The sequence below is a fragment of the Somniosus microcephalus genome, chromosome 3, assembly GCF_052327205.1.
Source record: "Somniosus microcephalus isolate GS21.2 chromosome 3, FLI_Smic_1.0, whole genome shotgun sequence".
Classification (NCBI taxonomy): domain Eukaryota; kingdom Metazoa; phylum Chordata; class Chondrichthyes; order Squaliformes; family Somniosidae; genus Somniosus; species Somniosus microcephalus.
This window is the reverse complement of record NC_140989.1, coordinates 165982658-166000661: the sequence shown is the minus strand read 5'-3', so window position 1 is coordinate 166000661 and position 18004 is coordinate 165982658. Positions and strand designations below refer to the sequence as shown.

The following is an 18004-nucleotide window of genomic DNA, read 5'->3' as shown; positions in this document are numbered from 1 at the left end:
TCTGGACGAGGGAATTGGATGTAATATCTCGAAATTTGCAGACGACACAAAGCTGGGTGGGAGGGTAAGCTGTGAGGAGGATGTCGTGAAACTCTAGTACGATTTGGACAGGTTGGGTGATTGGGCAGAAACATGGCAAATGCACTATAATGTGGATAAATGTGAGGTTATCCACTTTGGTGGCAAAAACAGGAAGGCAGATTATTATTTGAATGGCAATAGATTGGGAGAAGGGGAAGTGCAAAGAGACCTGGGTGTTCTTGTGCACCAGTCGCTGAAGGTAAGCATGCAGGTGCAGCAGGCGGTTAAGAAGGCAAATGGTATGTTGGCCTTCATAGCAAGAGGGTTCGAGTACAGGAACAAGGATGTCTTGCTACAGTTGTACAGGGCCTTGGTGAGACCGCACCTTGAGTATTGTGTGCAGTTTTGGTCGCCTTACCTGAGGAAGGACGTTCTTGCCATGGAAGGAGTGCAGCGAAGATTCACCAGGCTGATGCCTGGGATGGCAGGAATGACGTATGAGGAGAGATTGTGTCGATTGGGCTTATACTCACTGGAGTTTAGAAAATTGAGAGGGGATCTCATCTAAACTTATAAAATTCCGTCAGGCCTGGACAGACTAGATGCAGGAAGGATGTTTCTGATGGCCGGGGAGTCCAGAACCAGGGGTCATAGTCTAAGGATAAGGGGTTTAGGACTGAAATGAGGAGGAATTTCTTCACCCAGAGAGTGGTGAACCTGTGGAATTCTCTGCCACAGAGGGCGGTGGAGGCCAGTTCATTAAATATATTCAAGAAAGAGTTGGATATATTTCTTAAGGCTAAAGGGATATGGGGAGAAGGCAGGGACAGGGTACTGAATTTGGATGATCAGCCATGATCTCATTGAATGGCGGAGCAGGCTCGAAGGGCCGAATGGCATACTCCTGCTCCTATCTTCTATGTTTCTATGTTACTCAGGTCCCCTCCCTCACCTCTTTTTCCGGTACTTTGATGAATGTATCGGTGCCGTTTCCTGCTCTCGCCCTGAACTAGACAATTTCATTCACTTTGCCTCCAATTTCCACCCTTCCCTCACCTTCACATGGTCCATCTCCGACTCTTCCCTTCCCTTCCTCGACTTCTCCGTCTCCATCTCTGGGGATAGGTTATTGACCAACATTCACTACAAGCCCACTGACTCCCACAGCTATCTGGACTACACTTCCTGCCACCCCGCCTCCTGTAAGGACTCTATTCCATTCTCCCAGTTTCTCCGTCTCCGCCGCATCTGCTCTGACGATGCCACCTTCCACACCGGTGCTTCCGATATGTCTTCCTTTTTCCTCAACCGAGGATTCCCCTCTACCATGGTTGACATGGCCCTCGACCGGGTCCGTTCTATCTCCCGCACTTCTGCCCTCACCCCTGCCCCTCCCTCCCGGAACCACGATAGGGTTCCCCTTGTCCTCACCTTTCACCCCACCAGCCTCCACATTCAACGGATCATCCTCCGCCATTTCCACCACCTCCAACGTGATCCCACCACCAAACGCATCTTCCCCTCCCCTCCCCTTTCAGCATTCTGTAGGGACCGCTCCCTCTGAGACACCCTAGTTCACTCCTCTATCACCCCCAGCACCCCTTCCCCTTCGCCTGGCACCTTCCCGTGCAAGCGCAGGAGATGCAACACCTGCCCATATACCTCCCCCCCCCGTCCCACTGTCCAGGGCCCCAAACATCCCTTCCAGGTGAAACAGCGATTTACTTGTACTTCTTGCAATCTAGTATACTGTATTCGCTGCTCACGATGTGGTCTCCTCTACAATGGGGAGACGAAACACAGATTGGGTGACCGCTTTGTGGAACACCTCCGTTCAGTCCGTAAGGGTGACCCTGAGCTTCCGGTCACCTGTCATTTCAAGTCACCGTTCCATTCCCACTCAGACCTCACCATCTGCGACCTCTTGCATTGTTCCATGGAAGCTCAGCGTAAACTCGAGGAACAACACCTCATCTTCCGATTAGGCACTTTACAGCCTTCCGGACTCAATATCGAGTTCAACAATTTCAGATCATAACCTCGACCCTATTATATTTTTATATTTTTTTATCCACACTTTTGGTTTGTGACTTTTCCTTTTTCCTCTCTCTCCCACATGACAGCTGTCTTTCACTCTGCCAGCGCATTTCACACTTCATCTAGAGCCATTGTTTGTCTCTTTATCTGTCCTATTACTATGCATAAGAGATTAGCGTGTAAAATTAAGGCACATGGGATTGGGGGCAAGGTATTGACTTGGATAGAGAACTGGTTGGCAGACGGAAAGCAAAGAGTTGGAATAAACGGCTCTTTTTCCGAGTGGCAGGCAGTGACTAGTGGGGTACCGTAGGGATCGGTCCTTGGACCCCAGCTATTCACAATATATATTAATGATCTGGATGAGAGAACTAGATGTAATATCTCCAAGTTTGCAGACGACACAAAGCTGGGTGGGCGTGTGTGCTGTGAGGAGGATACCGAGAAACTCCAGTATGATTTGGACAGGTTGGGTGATTGGGCAGAAGCATGGCAGATGCAACATAACGTGGATAAATGCGAGGTTATCCACTTTGGTGTCAAAAACAGGAAGGCAGACTATTATCTGAATGGCAATAGATTGGGAGAAGGGGAAGTGCAATGAGACCTGGCGTCCTTGTGCACCAGTCGCTGAAAGTAAGCATGCAGGTGCAGCAGGCGGTTAAGAAGGCAAATTGTATGTTGGCCTTCGTAGCGAAAGGGTTTGAGTACAGGAACAAGGATGTCTTGCTGCAGTTGTACAGGGCCTTGGTGAGACCACATCTGGAGTACTGTGTGCAGTTTTGGTCGCCTTATCTGCGAAAGAATGTTCTTGCCATGGAAGGAGTGCAGCGAAGATTCACCAGGCTGATACCTGGGATGGCAGGAATGACGTATGAGGAGAGATTGGGTTGATTGGGCTTGTACTCGCTGGAGTTTAGAAGAATGAAAGGGGATCTCATCGAAACTTATAAAATTCTAACAGGTCTAGACAGACTAGATGCTGGAAGGATGTTCCCGATGGTCGGGGAGTCCAGAACCAGGAGTCACAGTCTAAGGATAAGGGGTAAGCCATTTAGGACAGAGATGAGGAGGAATTTCTTCACCCAGAGAGTGGTGAACCTGTGGAATTCTCTACCAAAGAAGGCAGTAGAGGCCAATTCATTAAATATATTCAAGAAGGAGTTGGATATATTTCTTAAGTCTAAAGGGATCAAGGGATATGGAGAGAAGGCAGGAACAGGGTACTCAATTTGGACGATCAGCCATGATCTCATTGAATGGCGGAGCAGGCTTGAGGGGCCAAATGGCCTACTCCTGCTCCTATCTTCTATGTTTCTACCTCGTCTCACCTTGAATATCTCTTAATGTCTCTTCTTTCATCCCCTCCCCCATTTCCCAGTCCCCAAACTGCCTTTTAATCTGTTTCATTTCCTGCCTTTTTTTCTCCGTTCTGTAGAAGGGTTTCGGCCCGAAACGTTGACACTGTTTCTCTCTCCACGGATGTTGCCTGGCCTGCGGAGTTTTTCCAGCGTTTTCTGTTGTTATTTCTAATATCTCCTTATGTGGCTTGGTGCCAAATTTTGTCTGATAACGCTCCTGTGAAGCGCCTTCCGACGTTTTACTTGGCTGAGTGCACTGGACACATTCAAGGCTATGGGCCCTGACAGCATCCCAGCTGAAGATCTGTGCACCAGAGCTAATCGTGCCCCGAACCAAGCTGTTCTGGTGCAGATACGACGCTGGCATTGATCTGACAGTATGGAAGATTGCCCAGGTATGTCCTGTGCACAATAAAAGGACAAATCTAACCTGGCCAATTAGCACCCCGTCAGCCTTTTCCAAATGTCAGTAAAATGTTAGAAGAAGTCATTGGTAACACCATCAAATCACACCTACTCACCAATAACCTGCGTTTAGATTCCGCCTGAACCTCATCACAACCTCTATCTAAATGTGGCCGCAACAACTGATTGCCAATGGAAAGGTGAGAGCAGCTGCTCTCGACATCAAGGTACTATTCGGTTGAGTGTGGCACCAAGTGGTCCTAGCAAACCTGTGGTCAGTGAGGTTCAAAGGGAAAACTCTCCAGTGGCTGGAGTCATACACTGGAAAGTGGTTATGGTTCTTAGAGGCCAATCATCACAGCCTCGGGACATCACTGTAAGAGTTCCTCAGTGAAATCCTTGGCCCAGCCATCTTCATTTGCTTCACCAATGACCTTGGATAGGCTGGGTTGTTTTCTTTGGAACAGAGGAGGCTGAGGGGAGACCTAATTGAGATGTATAAAATTATGAGGGGCCTAGATAGATTGGATAGGAAGAACCTATTTCCCTTAGCAGAGGGGTTGATAACCAGGGGGCATAGATTTAAAGTAATTGGTAGGAGGTTTAGAGGAGAGTTGAGGAGAAACCTTTTCACCAAGGGTGTTGGGGGTCTGGAATTCACTGCCTGAAAGGGTGGTAGAGGCAGAAACCCACATCACATTTAAAAAGTACTTGGGTGTGCACTTGAAGTGCCGTAACCTACAAGGATACGGACCAAGTGCTGGAAAGTGGGATTAGGCTGGATAGCTCTTTGTTGGCCGGCATGGACAAGATGGGCCGAATGGCTGTAAATTTCTATGATTCTATGATTTCTCATAAGGTCAGAAATAGGGCTCTTTGCTGATAAATCAATATTCCAATTAAGCTTCATTCACAACTCTTCTGATAATTAAGTGGTTCATGCTAGCATACAGCAGGACCTAGATAACATGAGCTAAAAAGTGGCAGGTAACGTTCCCACCACACAAGTGTCAGGTAATGACCAGCTTGAACGTAAAAAAGCTCACCCATCTCTCCTTGACCTTTAATGGCATCACCATCAGAAAGTCCATCACCATCAACATCTTGGGAGTCATTGATGACACCAAATTTTGGGGGGTGGGGGATAGTAAATACTGAGGAGGACTGCAACAAATTACAGGAGGACATTAATAAACTTGCAGAATGGGCATATAATTGGCAAATGAAGTCCAACACAGATAAATGTGAGGTATTACATTTTGGTAGGAAGAATAGGGAGGTCACTTATCACTTGGAGGGTGCGAGCCTAGGTGGGGGAGAGGAACAAAGGGTTCTCGGAGTACAAATACACAAATCACTAAAAGTCGCGACACAGGTTAGCAAGACCATAAAAAAAAGCAAACCAAGCACTGGGGTTTATTTCTAGAGGTGTAGTGTTGAAAAGTAGGGAAGTTATGCTAAACCTGTATCGAACCTTGGTCAGACCACACTGCGCACAGTTCTGGTCATATTATAAAAAGGATATAGAGGCACTGGAAAGGGTGCAGTGAAGATTTACAAGGATGATACCAGAAACGCAAGGGTATACATATCAGGAAAGGATGAACGAGCCCAAATGGAGGTCTATAAAATTATGAAAGGTTTTGATAGAGCAGATACAGAGAATGTATCCACTTGTGGGGAAGAGCATAACTAGAGGCCATCAATATAAGGTAGTCACCAAGAAATCCAATAGGGAACTCAGAAGAAACTTCTTTACCCAAAGAGTGGTGAGAATGTGGAACTCGCTACCACAGGGAGTGGTTGAAGCGAATCGTATAGATGCATTTAAGGGGAGGCTAGACAAGCATATGAAACATAGAAAATAGGAGCAGGAGTAGGCCATTCAGCCCCTCGAGCCTGCTCCGCCATTCAATGAGATCATGGCTGATCATCCAAACTCAGTACCCTGTCCCTGCCTTCTCCCCATATCCCTTGATCCCTTTAGCCTTAAGAAATATATCCAACTCCTTCTTGAATATATTTAATGAACTGGCCTCCACTGCCCTCTGTGGCAGAGAATTCTACAGGTTCACCACTCTCTGGGTGAAGAAATTCCTCCTCATCTCAGTCCTAAATGGCTTACCCCTTATCCTTAGACTATGACCCCTGGTTCTGGACTCCCCTGCCATCGGAAACATCCTTCCTGCATCTAGTCTGTCCAGGCCTGACAGAATTTTATAGGTTTCGATGAGATCCCCTCTCAATCTTCTAAACTCCAGTGAGTATAAGCCCAATCGACACAATCTCTCCTCATACGTCATTCCTGCCATCCCAGGTATCAGCCTGGTGAATCTTCGCTGCACTCCTTCCATAGCAAGAACGTCCTTCCTCAGGTAAGGTGACCAAAACTGCACACAATACTCAAGGTGTGGTCTCACCAAGGCCATGTACAACTGCAGCAAGACATCCTTGTTCTTGTACTCGAACCCTCTTGCTACGAAGGCCAACATACCATTTGCCTTCTTAACCGCCTGCTGCACCTGCATGCTTACCTTCAGCGACTGGTGCACAAGAACACCCAGGTCTCTTTGCACTTCCCTTTCTCCCAATCTATTGCCATTCAAATAATAATCTGCCTTCCTGTTTTTGCCACCAAAGTGGATAACCTCACATTTATTCACATTATAGTGCATTTGCCATGTTTCTGCACAATCACCCAACCTGTCCAAATCGTACTGGAGTTTCACGACATCCTCCTCACAGCATACCCTCCCACCCAGCTTTGTGTCGTCTGCAAATTTGGAGATATTACATCCAATTCCCTCGTCCAGATCATTAATATATATTGTGAACAGCTGGGGTCCTAGGACTGATCCTTGCGGTACCCCACTAGTCACTGCCTGCCACTCGGAAAACGACCCGTTTATTCCAACTCTTTGCTCTCTATCCGCCAACCAGTTCTCTATCCAAGTCAATACCTTGCCCCCAATCCCATGTGCCTTAATTTTGCACGCTAATCTCTTATGCGGGACCTTATCGAAAGCCTTCTGAAAGTCCAAATACACCACATCCACTGGTTCTCCCTTATATATTTTACCAGTTACATCTTCAAAAAATTCCAGTAGATTAGTCAAGCACCATTTACCTTTTGTAAATCCATGTTGACTTTGTCCGATCCTGTCACTGCTTTCCAAGTGCTCTGCTATTACATCTTTTATAATGGACTCTAGCATTTTCCCCACTACCGATGTCAGGCTTACCGGCCTATAATTCCCCGCTTTTTCTCGACCACCTTTTTTGAATAGTGGGGTAACATTAGCTACCCTCCAATCCATGGGTACTGTTCCAGAGTCTATCGCGTTCTGGAAGATGACCAGCAATGCATCTACTATTTCTAGGGCCACTTCGTTAAGTACCCTGGGATGTAGATTATCAGGCCCTGGGGATTTATCAGCCTTCAGTCCCATCAATTTTCCTAACACCATTTCCCTACAAATACTGATTTCTTTCAGTTCCACCCTTTCATCAGACCCTATGTTACCCGGCATCTCTAGTAGGTTATTTGTGTACTCCTTTGTGAAGACAGAACCAAAAGATGTATTTAGTTGGTCTACCATTTCTTTGTTCCCTATTATAAATTCCCCTGATTCTGACGGCAAGAGACCTACGCTTGACTTCACCAATCTTTTTCTCTTCACATATCTATAAAAGCTTTTATGGTCAGTTTTTATGTTCCCTGCTAGCTTACTCTCATATTCTATTTTCCCCTTCTTACTTAATCCCTTTGTCCTCCTTTCTTGAATCCTAAACTGCTCCCAATCCTCAGGATTATTGCTTTTCTGGCCAATTTATATGTCCTCTCCTTGGATCTTATGCTATCCCTAATTTCCCTTGTTAGCCACGGTTGAGTCACCTTTTTTGTTTTATTTTTATGCCAAACTGGGATGAACAAATTCTGTAGTTCATCCATTCGGTCTTTGAATGTTTGCCATTGCCTATCCACCGTCAACCCTTTGAGTGACATTCCCCAATCAATCCTACCCAACTCGCGCCTCAGACCATCGTAGTTTCCTTTATTTAGATTTAGGACCCTAGTCTCTGAGACAATTACTTCATTCTCCATCTTAATGAAGAATTCGATCATATTATGATCGCTCTGACCCAAGGGGCCTCGTACAACAAGATTGCTAATTAATCCTTTCTCGTTACATAATACCCAGTCTAAGATGGCCTGATCTCTGGTTGGTTCCGCGACATATTGGTCCAGGAAACCATCCCGTAAACACTCCAGGAATTCCTCCTCCACAGTATTGTTACTAATTTGGTTAGCCCAATCTATATGTAGATTAAAGTCACCCATGATGACTGCTGTGCCCTTATTGCACGCTTCTTTAATTTCCCTTTTAATGCCATCCTCAACCTTCGCCTTACTGTTTGGAGGTCTATATACCACTCCCACTAACGTTTTCTGCCCCTTAGTATTTCTCAATTCTACCCATACAGATTCCACATCATCAGAGCTAATATCCTTCCTTACAATTGTGTTAATCCCTTCTTTAACCAGTAATGCTACCCCAGCTCCCTTTCCTTTTTGCTTATCTTTCCTAAATATCGAATACCCCTGGATGTTGAGTTCCTAGCCTCGGCCATCCTTGAGCCACGTTTCCATAATCCCAACCAAATCATATTCGTTTACCTCTATTTGCGTAGCCAATTCATCCACCTTTTTACGAATGCTCCTCACATTAAGACACAAAGCCTTCAGGCTTGTTTTTTTAACGCTCTTAGACCTATTAGAATTATTATTTACTGTGGCCACGTTTGATTTAAACCGTTGATTTCTCTGACTTTCACATTTGTTTTTCTCCTTCCTATCTTTTGCTTTTATCCTTGTTTCCCTTTCCTCTGTCTCCCTGTTCAGGTTCCCAACCCCCTGCCATTTTAGTTTAAACCTTCCCCCAGAGCACTAGCAAACACTCCCCCTAGGACATCGGTTCCAACCCTGCCCAGGTGCAAACCATCCGGTTTGAACTGGTCCCACCACCCCCAGAACTGGTTCCAATGTCCCAGGAACTTGAATCCCTCCCCGTTGCACCATTCCTCTAGCCACGTATTCATCTGAAATATCCTTCTATTTCTACTCTGACTAGCACGTGGCACTGGTCGCAATCCTGAGATTACTACCTTTGAGGTCCTATTTTTAAATTTACCTCCTAACTCCCTATATTCCGCTTTTAGGACCTCATCCCCCTTTTTACCTATATCGTTGGTGCCTATATGCACCACAACAACTGGCTGTTCACCCTCCCCTTCCAAGATGTTCTGCAGCCGCTCTGAGACATCCTTAACCCTTGCACCAGGGAGGCAACACACCATCCTGGAGTCTCGTTTGCGGCCGCAGAAACGCCTATCTATTCCCCTTACAATAGAATTCTCTATTACTATAGCTCTACCCCTCTTTTTCCTCCTGTCCTGTGCAGCAGAGCCACCCCTGGTGCCAGGAAGTTGGCTGCTGCTGCTTTCCTCTGGTAAGCCATCCCCCCCAACAGCACTCAAAGTGGTGTATCTGTTTGAGAGGGGGATGTCCACAGGGGATCCCTGCACTACCTGCCTGCGCCTAGTACTCTGCCTGTTGGTCACCCATTCCCTTTCTGCCTGTTCAACCTCTACCTGCGGTGTGTCCAACTCCGTAAACGTGCTACTCACGACGTCCCGAGCATCGCGAACGCTCCAGTATGCATCCAATCACAGCTCCAGTGCCGCAATGCAGTCTGTCAGTAGCTGCAGCTGGATGCACTTCCTGCACACGTGGTTGTCAGGGACACAGGAAGTGTCCCTGAGTTCCTACATATCGCAGGAGGAGCATACCACGTGGCTGTGCTGTCCTGCCATGACTTCACAATCACAATCACAGAATCACAGAAACCCCACAGTGCAGATAGAGGCCATTTCGGCCCATCGAGCCTGCACCGACACATATCCCACCCGATCCCCGTAACCCCCACACCAACACATATCCCACCCTATCCTGTAACCCCACGTATTTAATCCCCCTAACACTAAGGGTCAATTTATCATAGCCAATCAACCTAACCTGCACATCTTTGGACTGTGGGAGGAAACCGGAGCACCCGGAGGAAACCCACGCAAACACGGGGAGAATGTGCAAACTCCACACAGACAGTCGCCCGAGGCCGGATTCGAACCCGGGTCCCTGGCGCTGTGAGGCAACAGTGCTAACCACTATGCCACCGTGCTGCTTACCCTTTAGTTAATTGAATTTAAATTAAATCAATCAATCCCACTAATTACACTACAGTTAAATGGTTTACCAGCAGTCCCCGCTACACCAGAGAGACCTTAGTAACTATAAACCACAGAGTTAAAGTTTAAAAAGAGAGAAATACTCGCCAACCAACCAATCACTTAGCTGTTTTCTGGTGACGTCACACTTTGATTACTTTTTACCTCTCTCTCCCGCTGCTGAATTGGTAAGCCTCGCTCACTGCCGCCGCTTTTAAACTCGCTGCGCTCCTCAATCCACTCCCAGGTCCATCGCTGTGGTCGGGCCTCGCTCATTGCCGCCGCTTTTAAACTCGCCGCGCTCCTCAATCCACTCCCAGGTCCGCCACTGTGGTCGGGCCTCGCTCACTGCCTCCGCTTTTATCCTCCGCCGCGCTCCTCAATCCACTCCCAGGTCCGCCGCTGTGGTCGGGCCTCGCTCACTGCCGCCGCTTTTATCCTCCACCGCGTTCCTCAATCCACTCCCAGGTCTGCTGCTGAGGGAGAAGGGAATAGAGAGTTACGCTGATAGAGTTAGAGGAGGAAAGACGGGAGGAGGCTCGAGTGGAGCATAACTGCCGCCATGGAGTGGTTGAGCCGAATGACCTGTTTCTGTGCCGTATATCCTATGTAGTCATTAACCAGAGGTTTAACTGGATCAGCCATATCAACACAGTGGATACAAGAGCAGAATAGAGGCTGGATACTCTGTGATGAGTCGCTTACTTCCTGGGACTCATCAAAGTCTGGCTACCACCTACAAGACTGAAACTGAAATCAGGAATGTGATGGAATAGCCACAATTCACCTGGACAGGTGCATCTGTAACAGCCTTCAAGAAATTCAACAGCATCCAGGACAGAGCAGTTTGCTCGATCAATGCCCATGGTCTCAGTATCCAGCTCCTCCCATACTAGTGTGCAGTTCCTGTAATATGTGCAACTAGCTAAGGTTACTTCAAAAGCACATCCCTCCCCTGTGCCCTCTACCACCAAGAAGGACAAGAGCAGCAATATCATAGGAACATTTCCTTTCAAATCACATACCATCCTGACTTGGACATATATCGCTGTTTCTTCAGAATCACTCGTTCAGTATCCTGGAATCCCCTCACACCATTGTGGGAGCACCATCGGCACAAGGAGAAGGCCCATCACCACCATCTCAGGGCATCTAGGAAGGGTCAATACATGCAGCTTTGCCAGTGTCACCCATATCTCAAGAACAAATAATAAAACAAATATACTTAAAAAAAAACACTGATCTCTGATCTCCTGCTTGGCCTTGCCCTCTTGAGTCCATTCCCACCTTGCAATCATAACCTAATTAGGCCACCACACCCTTAGCTGCCTGATTATATTATTTTTGTTTTCCTTTTATTTTAATATGTTTTCCTCCATTCTTTTTAATTGCTCTCCTATTTTTAAAAAAAGGACCTCAGCTCCTCTCTCATCCCCTATTGGGCCTTTGGACCCCTCTGTGTTGCCTGCCCGCCAAGTGTTTTTTCAAAAAATCATGATTCGTGATTTTACTTACATTTTAACTCACTATCTTTAAATAATGAATATTCACTACTATAAAATCATTTACCTTCCCATCCTCTCCTCCCTACTATCCCCTCTATTCCCAGCCCCCTTCCTCCCCTTCCCCTCTTCGCCCCCTTCCCCCACCGACCCCATTTCCCTTCTTCATCTCCCCTCTGCCTATCCTCTCCCTCGACTTTTACTTTCCCCCTCCTTCCCTCTTCCTCCTTCTCCATTTCCCTTTTCCCCTTCACCATTTTATCCCATCCCTCATTCTCCTCTTCCTCTGTTTTACCTCCTTCCTCCCCCTTCCCTACCCTTAATTTTCCCCGCAGATCTGCTCTAGCTACACGTACCACTGTTTCCAGCAGTGTGACCTTCTTCCTCTGGACTCCAGACACACACTAATATATTCCAATGACCATCAGTTCTCTCCCACCCCACCCTCACAGGGCTTCTATCTCTCCAATAGCCTCTTGTGCTTTATTTTGCCGCTTTCCCTTCCATGGGTCTTCAATATTCCTCTACCTTCCCTCCTCCACCCTTTAACCCTATTCTACTTTCCTCCTCTCCCGCACAAGACACAACATTAGCACCCTTAGCTCTTCTAGCCTCCAGCATCACAATCTTGCCCAGCCATGGTCTAATCACCCCCTGTCCTCTAACCATTCCTCACCTCATGGCTGTACTTGGTCTTGACTCTCCATGAGCAATGATTGACTCATGACTAATTTAATCATGGTAGAGGCGCGTCACAGAAATAATGGGTGAATTTTAACATGGGTGAGCGCGTGGGATTGGGTGCAGGCGGAGGGTTCAATCGGGAAAAGTTCAGAGCGCATCGGGAAGTTGGCTCCAACCCACTGACTTCTGGGTTTTACCCACCCCGGCCTACATAACCCGCCCCAGTAAAGATCCAGGCCAATGTGACAGAAAAAGACTTGATAGTAAAATGTTACATGAAGTAAATGTTACATACAAGAAATGTACACTTATGCAAGATTATAGATAGGTAGATAGAGATTAGTTTGGTATGAGTTTAGACAAGGATGAAGGAAGTCCAAAAAACTTGAGGATCATTGTCCTGGATGCTTTGGACTGCCTTTCATTTAAGTTAAATTTGTGCAATGTCAATGTAAGGCTGATATTCTTATCCAAGAAAGTGATGGCATAAGTTTCTCCATTCAAATATAACATTTATTGAACAGTTGTTATTTTGTACCTGAGCAGGAAACATGGTCAGAATCCATAAAATCAGGTGGTCAGTTTTCAACCACGTCCCAAGCTTCTAAAAATCGGCATGGTGGTGCAGCAGATCCTAATAAAGTAAGTTTCCAATAGTAGATGCTCCAGAATTTTTTAAGTAGGGGTATTTGGAACTGTAAGTTTCTCAGTTTTTCCTTGCATTTGTGTAAGCCTTTTCTTTTCGTTTGATACTGTCACTTACCTTATTTGTTGACCATGATTGCTCAACTGCGCAAGTGGAGCTTTCACCTTTCAGGTAGCTCTGAGAAAAATATCTGCATAGACGTGTTAGGCTGAATGGCCTGTTTTTTTGCTGGAACAGACTATGATTCAATGTCTATTTTTTGTTCCCCCACCATTCTTTCTGTTCCACCACTGCAGGCTAATTCTTCAGCCATCAAGCCCCCATTGCATGGAAAACTCTTCAAACCCTTTTGACTTGCTACCTCTTTTACTTTCAAAAGCCCCTAAAAAAATCAGTCTCTCCCATTGTTCTCACTCCTTGTGCCCTCAATTGTTTTACTTCTTGCTCAATGTCATCTCTGACATTCTTTAACACAAGGAGTGCTATGTAAATGTAAGTCATTGCTGGCAATACAGCATAAATGTTATTCCAATAGTGAGCTCCAGGATCTTGGGCGTGATCCTGTAGAAGCAAGGGCACCAATGGTTCATTTGATGACACACACCAAAGGCTTCCATTCCTCAACATGAAATGACTGTCAAGCCCAAAGAAGGATTTTACATGTGAATACCCAAATGATGGACATACCAGTGACGTGCCCATGGAGAAGGAAGGTGTTATGTTCATTAATAACTAGTTGTTTTCATTATGAACAGCTAGCTTGAGCTAGTCACTTTATTCAGCCATCTGGACTTATACAGCATCCATCTTGACTACTGCCTTATGGGTAGCCTAGTGCATTGTGGGTAGTCCCACTCTTATATACATACAGCAACATACAGCTCCACCTAGTATACCATTCTAGAATGACATGTTACGGATCATTACATCCCCCTTTCTTTGAGGTTAAACAAAATCAATATGAATCAACTTTCAAGAAAAACGATAAAGATGATATCAGTAACACTTTTGTTAGTGCTCTATAAACATAAACATTTTCACAACAGTCAACACATTTTCAAAGCTTTACTTTATACTCAAAGATTAAGTCTATCAGGCTTTTTTACTTCATGTGTGGATCTTCTCAGCACAGGTAAGTCTGATGTGTTTTCATGAGAGCCTGTATGTGTGTTTGTGTTAGGTTGTTCTGGTGGTGATTGACAAGATGCAGTTGCGGCATTGTCATCAATCTGCTCTTGGATAGTCTCTTGTGTTTTTAGGAGGGAACGGCGGTTCCTCCTGAGAATCTGTCCTTCCTCAGTTCTAACAGTGTACGACCTTGGTCCTACTTCCTCAAGAACTGTAGCTTTCCTGTTCCATGCATCTGGATCCTCAATCCTGACAACATCATCCCTTGTCAATGGTTTCAGAGTTTTGGATGACTTGTCATAGTATGATTTCTGTTTCAGCTTTAACAGTTGAAGTCTCTGTCTCAGTTCCTTACTCTGCTTTTCTTTAGCACAGCAGGGTAGCGTGGTGCGCAACTTGCGACCCATTAGGAGTTCAGCAGGTGAAGAACCAGAGTCTAAAGGTGAGGCTCGGTAGCTCAGCAGGGCGAGATAAGGATCAGACTTGCTTTCTGTCGCTTTCTTCAGTAGCTGTTTGAGAACTTGAACACCTTTTTCTGCCTTACCATTCGACTGAGCATACAAAGGACTGGATGTGATGTGCTGAAAGTCATAATGTGCTGCAAACTGTTGCCACTCCTTACAGTTGAAGCACGGACCATTGTCGCTAATGGCAATCCTGGGAATTCCATGTCTGGTGAAGATAGATTTCACATGCATTATGACACTGCTTGCTGTGGTGCTTGAGAGCAGCGCCATCTCAGGATAGTTAGAATAGTAGTCAATCACTATTAGATAGTCTTTACCATTCAAATGAAAAAGGTCCATACCAACCTTTTGCCATGGTGCTGTTGGTAAGTCAGCTACTATCATTGGTTCCTTTGTTTGTTTGTTTTGGTGTTTCTGACATGTCTCACATTCGCCTATCATGTTCTCAATGTCCTTATTTATGCCAGGCCAATAAACAGTGTCTCTTGCTCTCCTTTTGCATTTTTCAATTTCGAGGTGTCCCTCATCAATCCTTTTGAGCATGTCTTGACGTAGAGCCTGTGGAATGACTATTCTGTTCTGTTTTAGTAATAGTCCACTTGCGACACTCAACTCTGACCTGATGTGAAAGTATTTTGGACAGGAACCTTTTGGCCAACCATGATGAATGTTCTCTATTACTGTTTGTAACACTGTATCTTTTACTGTTTCTTCTGCTATTTGCTTTGATTTTGTGTCTGACACGGGCAGCGCAGCAGTGACCATACTCACATGAACATCCACGTCTTCCTCAGTAGAGCTCACATGACTCATTGTGGGTGCTCGGGATAGTGCATCTGCTAACACTATGTGTTTGCCTGGTGTGTAGATCAGTTCAAAGTAATATCTTTGCAGCTTCATCATGAGTCGTTGTATCCTTGGAGACATCTCATTCAGATTTTTTTTTTATGATGGCAACCAGTGGGCAGTGGTCTGTCTCAACTGTGAAGGTGGGAAGTCCATATATGTAGCCATGGAACTTTTCTAGTCCAACTACCAAGCCTAGACATTCCTTTTCAATCTGGGCGTATCGACACTCAGAATCAGTCATAGACCTGGAGGCATAGGCAACAGGCTTCCAATCTTCACCCACTGCTTGTAGCAAGACCGCACCTAGGCCATCTTTTGATGCATCCATTGACATTTTGACTCTCTTTGTTGGGTCAAAGAAGGTGAGTACAGGTGTGGTTGTCAGCACTGTTTTAAGGTTCCTCCACTCTTGTTCATGTCTTTCTGTCCATGCGAACTCATTTGTTTTACGTAGCAGGTCTCGCAGACAGGCTGTCTTGGCTGACAAGTTAGGAATGAACTTTCCAATGAAGTTTATCATCCCCATGATGCGTAGCACTCCTTTTTTGTCAGTGGGTCGGGGCATGTTGAGTATGGCGTTTACTTTTTCCATATCTGGCTCTATTCCTTTACCAGATAGATTATCTCCTAGGAAAGTGACTTCCTGGATGCCAAACTGACACTTGGCTTTGTTGAGCTTTAGTCCATTCCAGCGTATGCTCTGTAGCACTTTAGTCAGTCTCTCATTGTGTTCTTTCAGTGTGGAGCCCCAGATGATGATGTCATCAACATAGACCCGAACTCCTTCCAGACCTTCAATTATGTGTTCTCTATGAAAGATTTCAGATGCAGATATTATCCCGAAAGGCATTCTGAGGAAACAATACCTGCCAAATGGTGTGTTGAAGGTACAGTATTTGGTGCTCTCTTCATCCAGTTTTAGTTGCCAAAATCCTTGTGAGGCATCGAGCTTTGTGAAGTATCTGGCACCTGACATTTCACTGGTGATTTCTTCTCACTTGGGAATCTGGTAGTGTTCACGTTTTATGTTTGCATTTAAGTCCTTTGGATCCATGCATATTCTTAGATCATTGTTCTTTTTCTTTACACACACCATGGAGTTAACCCAGTCTGTTGGCTCTTCGACTTTCCTGATGACTCCTAGTGTGGTCATTCTGTCCAGCTCTTTCTTGAGCCTATCACGCAGGGGTGCTGGAACTCTCCGTGGAGCATGTACCACTGGCTGAGCATCCTCCTTTAGCTGGATCTTGTAAGTGAATGGTAGAACTCCAAATCCTTTGAACACATCCTGGAAATTACTCACTACAGAATCCACCGAGTCATCTGGTCTGCTTATGGCACAGTTTATACGGTAGACTCTCTTGACCAGTTCTAAGTCCTCACAAGCTTTGTCGCCTAGTAGTGAATCAAGTCCTTCAGCCACAACAGAAAACATGAGATGATGCACTTTGTCTTTGACTGTCACTTTAAGTCTGCATACACCTAAGCTATCTATTTTCTGTCCATTATAGTTCTTCAGTAGTACTGACTTTTTCTGTATTTTGGGCTTTTCTTTCATGTTTTTAATGTCACCCATACTGATTAAGTTTGCTTTTGCCCCAGTGTCTAGTTTCAATGTAACTAATGCTCCATTTACCTGCAGTGACATTATCCATTTGTCCTCTTTTACTGCATTAACTTTATGTTCAGCATTGTCCATTCCTGAGGGCTGCACATTTTCTGTATCCTTTTCTACGTTGTCACATGACACCATTCTTACAAAAAATGTCTCACTTAAATCAGTGTCCTCAATTATATTGACTTGTTGCCCTTTCTTAGTTTTTACTTTTGAAAAGCATTGTTTGGCAAAGTGATTCTTTCCATGATATTTTGTGCACATTTTTCCAAACGCTGGGCATTGTCGTGACTGGTGTTTGTAACCACAGCGTTTACAATTAAAAATTCCTTCCTCCAATTGCTTTTCATTTCTGTTCTGCCCACGTTTCTTTCCTTTGTAGGACACAGCACCGACAGCAGCACTATCACTTACTACAATCGCATTATTATTATTTTCACTGAAAGTCTTTGCGTGCTTTTGAGCTAGCTCGCTGGCTTGGCATATTTTCACAGCATCCTCCAATGTTAGTTTGGTTTCTCTCAACAGACGTTCCCTGACCTTTTTATCATGAATACCAAACACAATCTGGTAACGAATCATGGATGATTTCAGATCAGAGAAATTACATGTCATAGAGTCATAGAGTCATAGAGTAATACAGCACGGATAGAGGCCCTTCGGCCCATCGTGTCCGCGCCGGCCATCAAGCCCTGTCTAATCTAATCCCATATTCCAGCATTTGGCCCGTAGCCTTGTATGCTATGGCATTTCAAGTGCACATCCAAATGCTTCTTAAATGTTGTGAGGGTTTCTGCCTCCACAACCCTTTCAGGCAGTGAGTTCCAGACTCCAACCACCCTCTGGGTGAAAAAGTTCTTTCTCAAATCCCCTCTAAACCTCCCGCCCTTTACCTTGAATCTATGCCCCCTAGTTATCGACCCCTCTACTAAGGGAAAAAGCTCCTCAGCATCCATCCTATCTATGCCCCTCATAATTTTGTACACCTCAATCATGTCCCCCCT

The 18004-nt window shown here is 45.4% G+C and overlaps 1 protein-coding gene across 2 annotated transcripts in view; it reads left to right on the top strand.

Moving 5' to 3' along the window:
- adgb (androglobin) overlaps positions 1 to 18004 on the top strand; it is a 399345-nt gene that overhangs the window by 105392 nt on the left and 275949 nt on the right. The window lies entirely within an intron of this gene.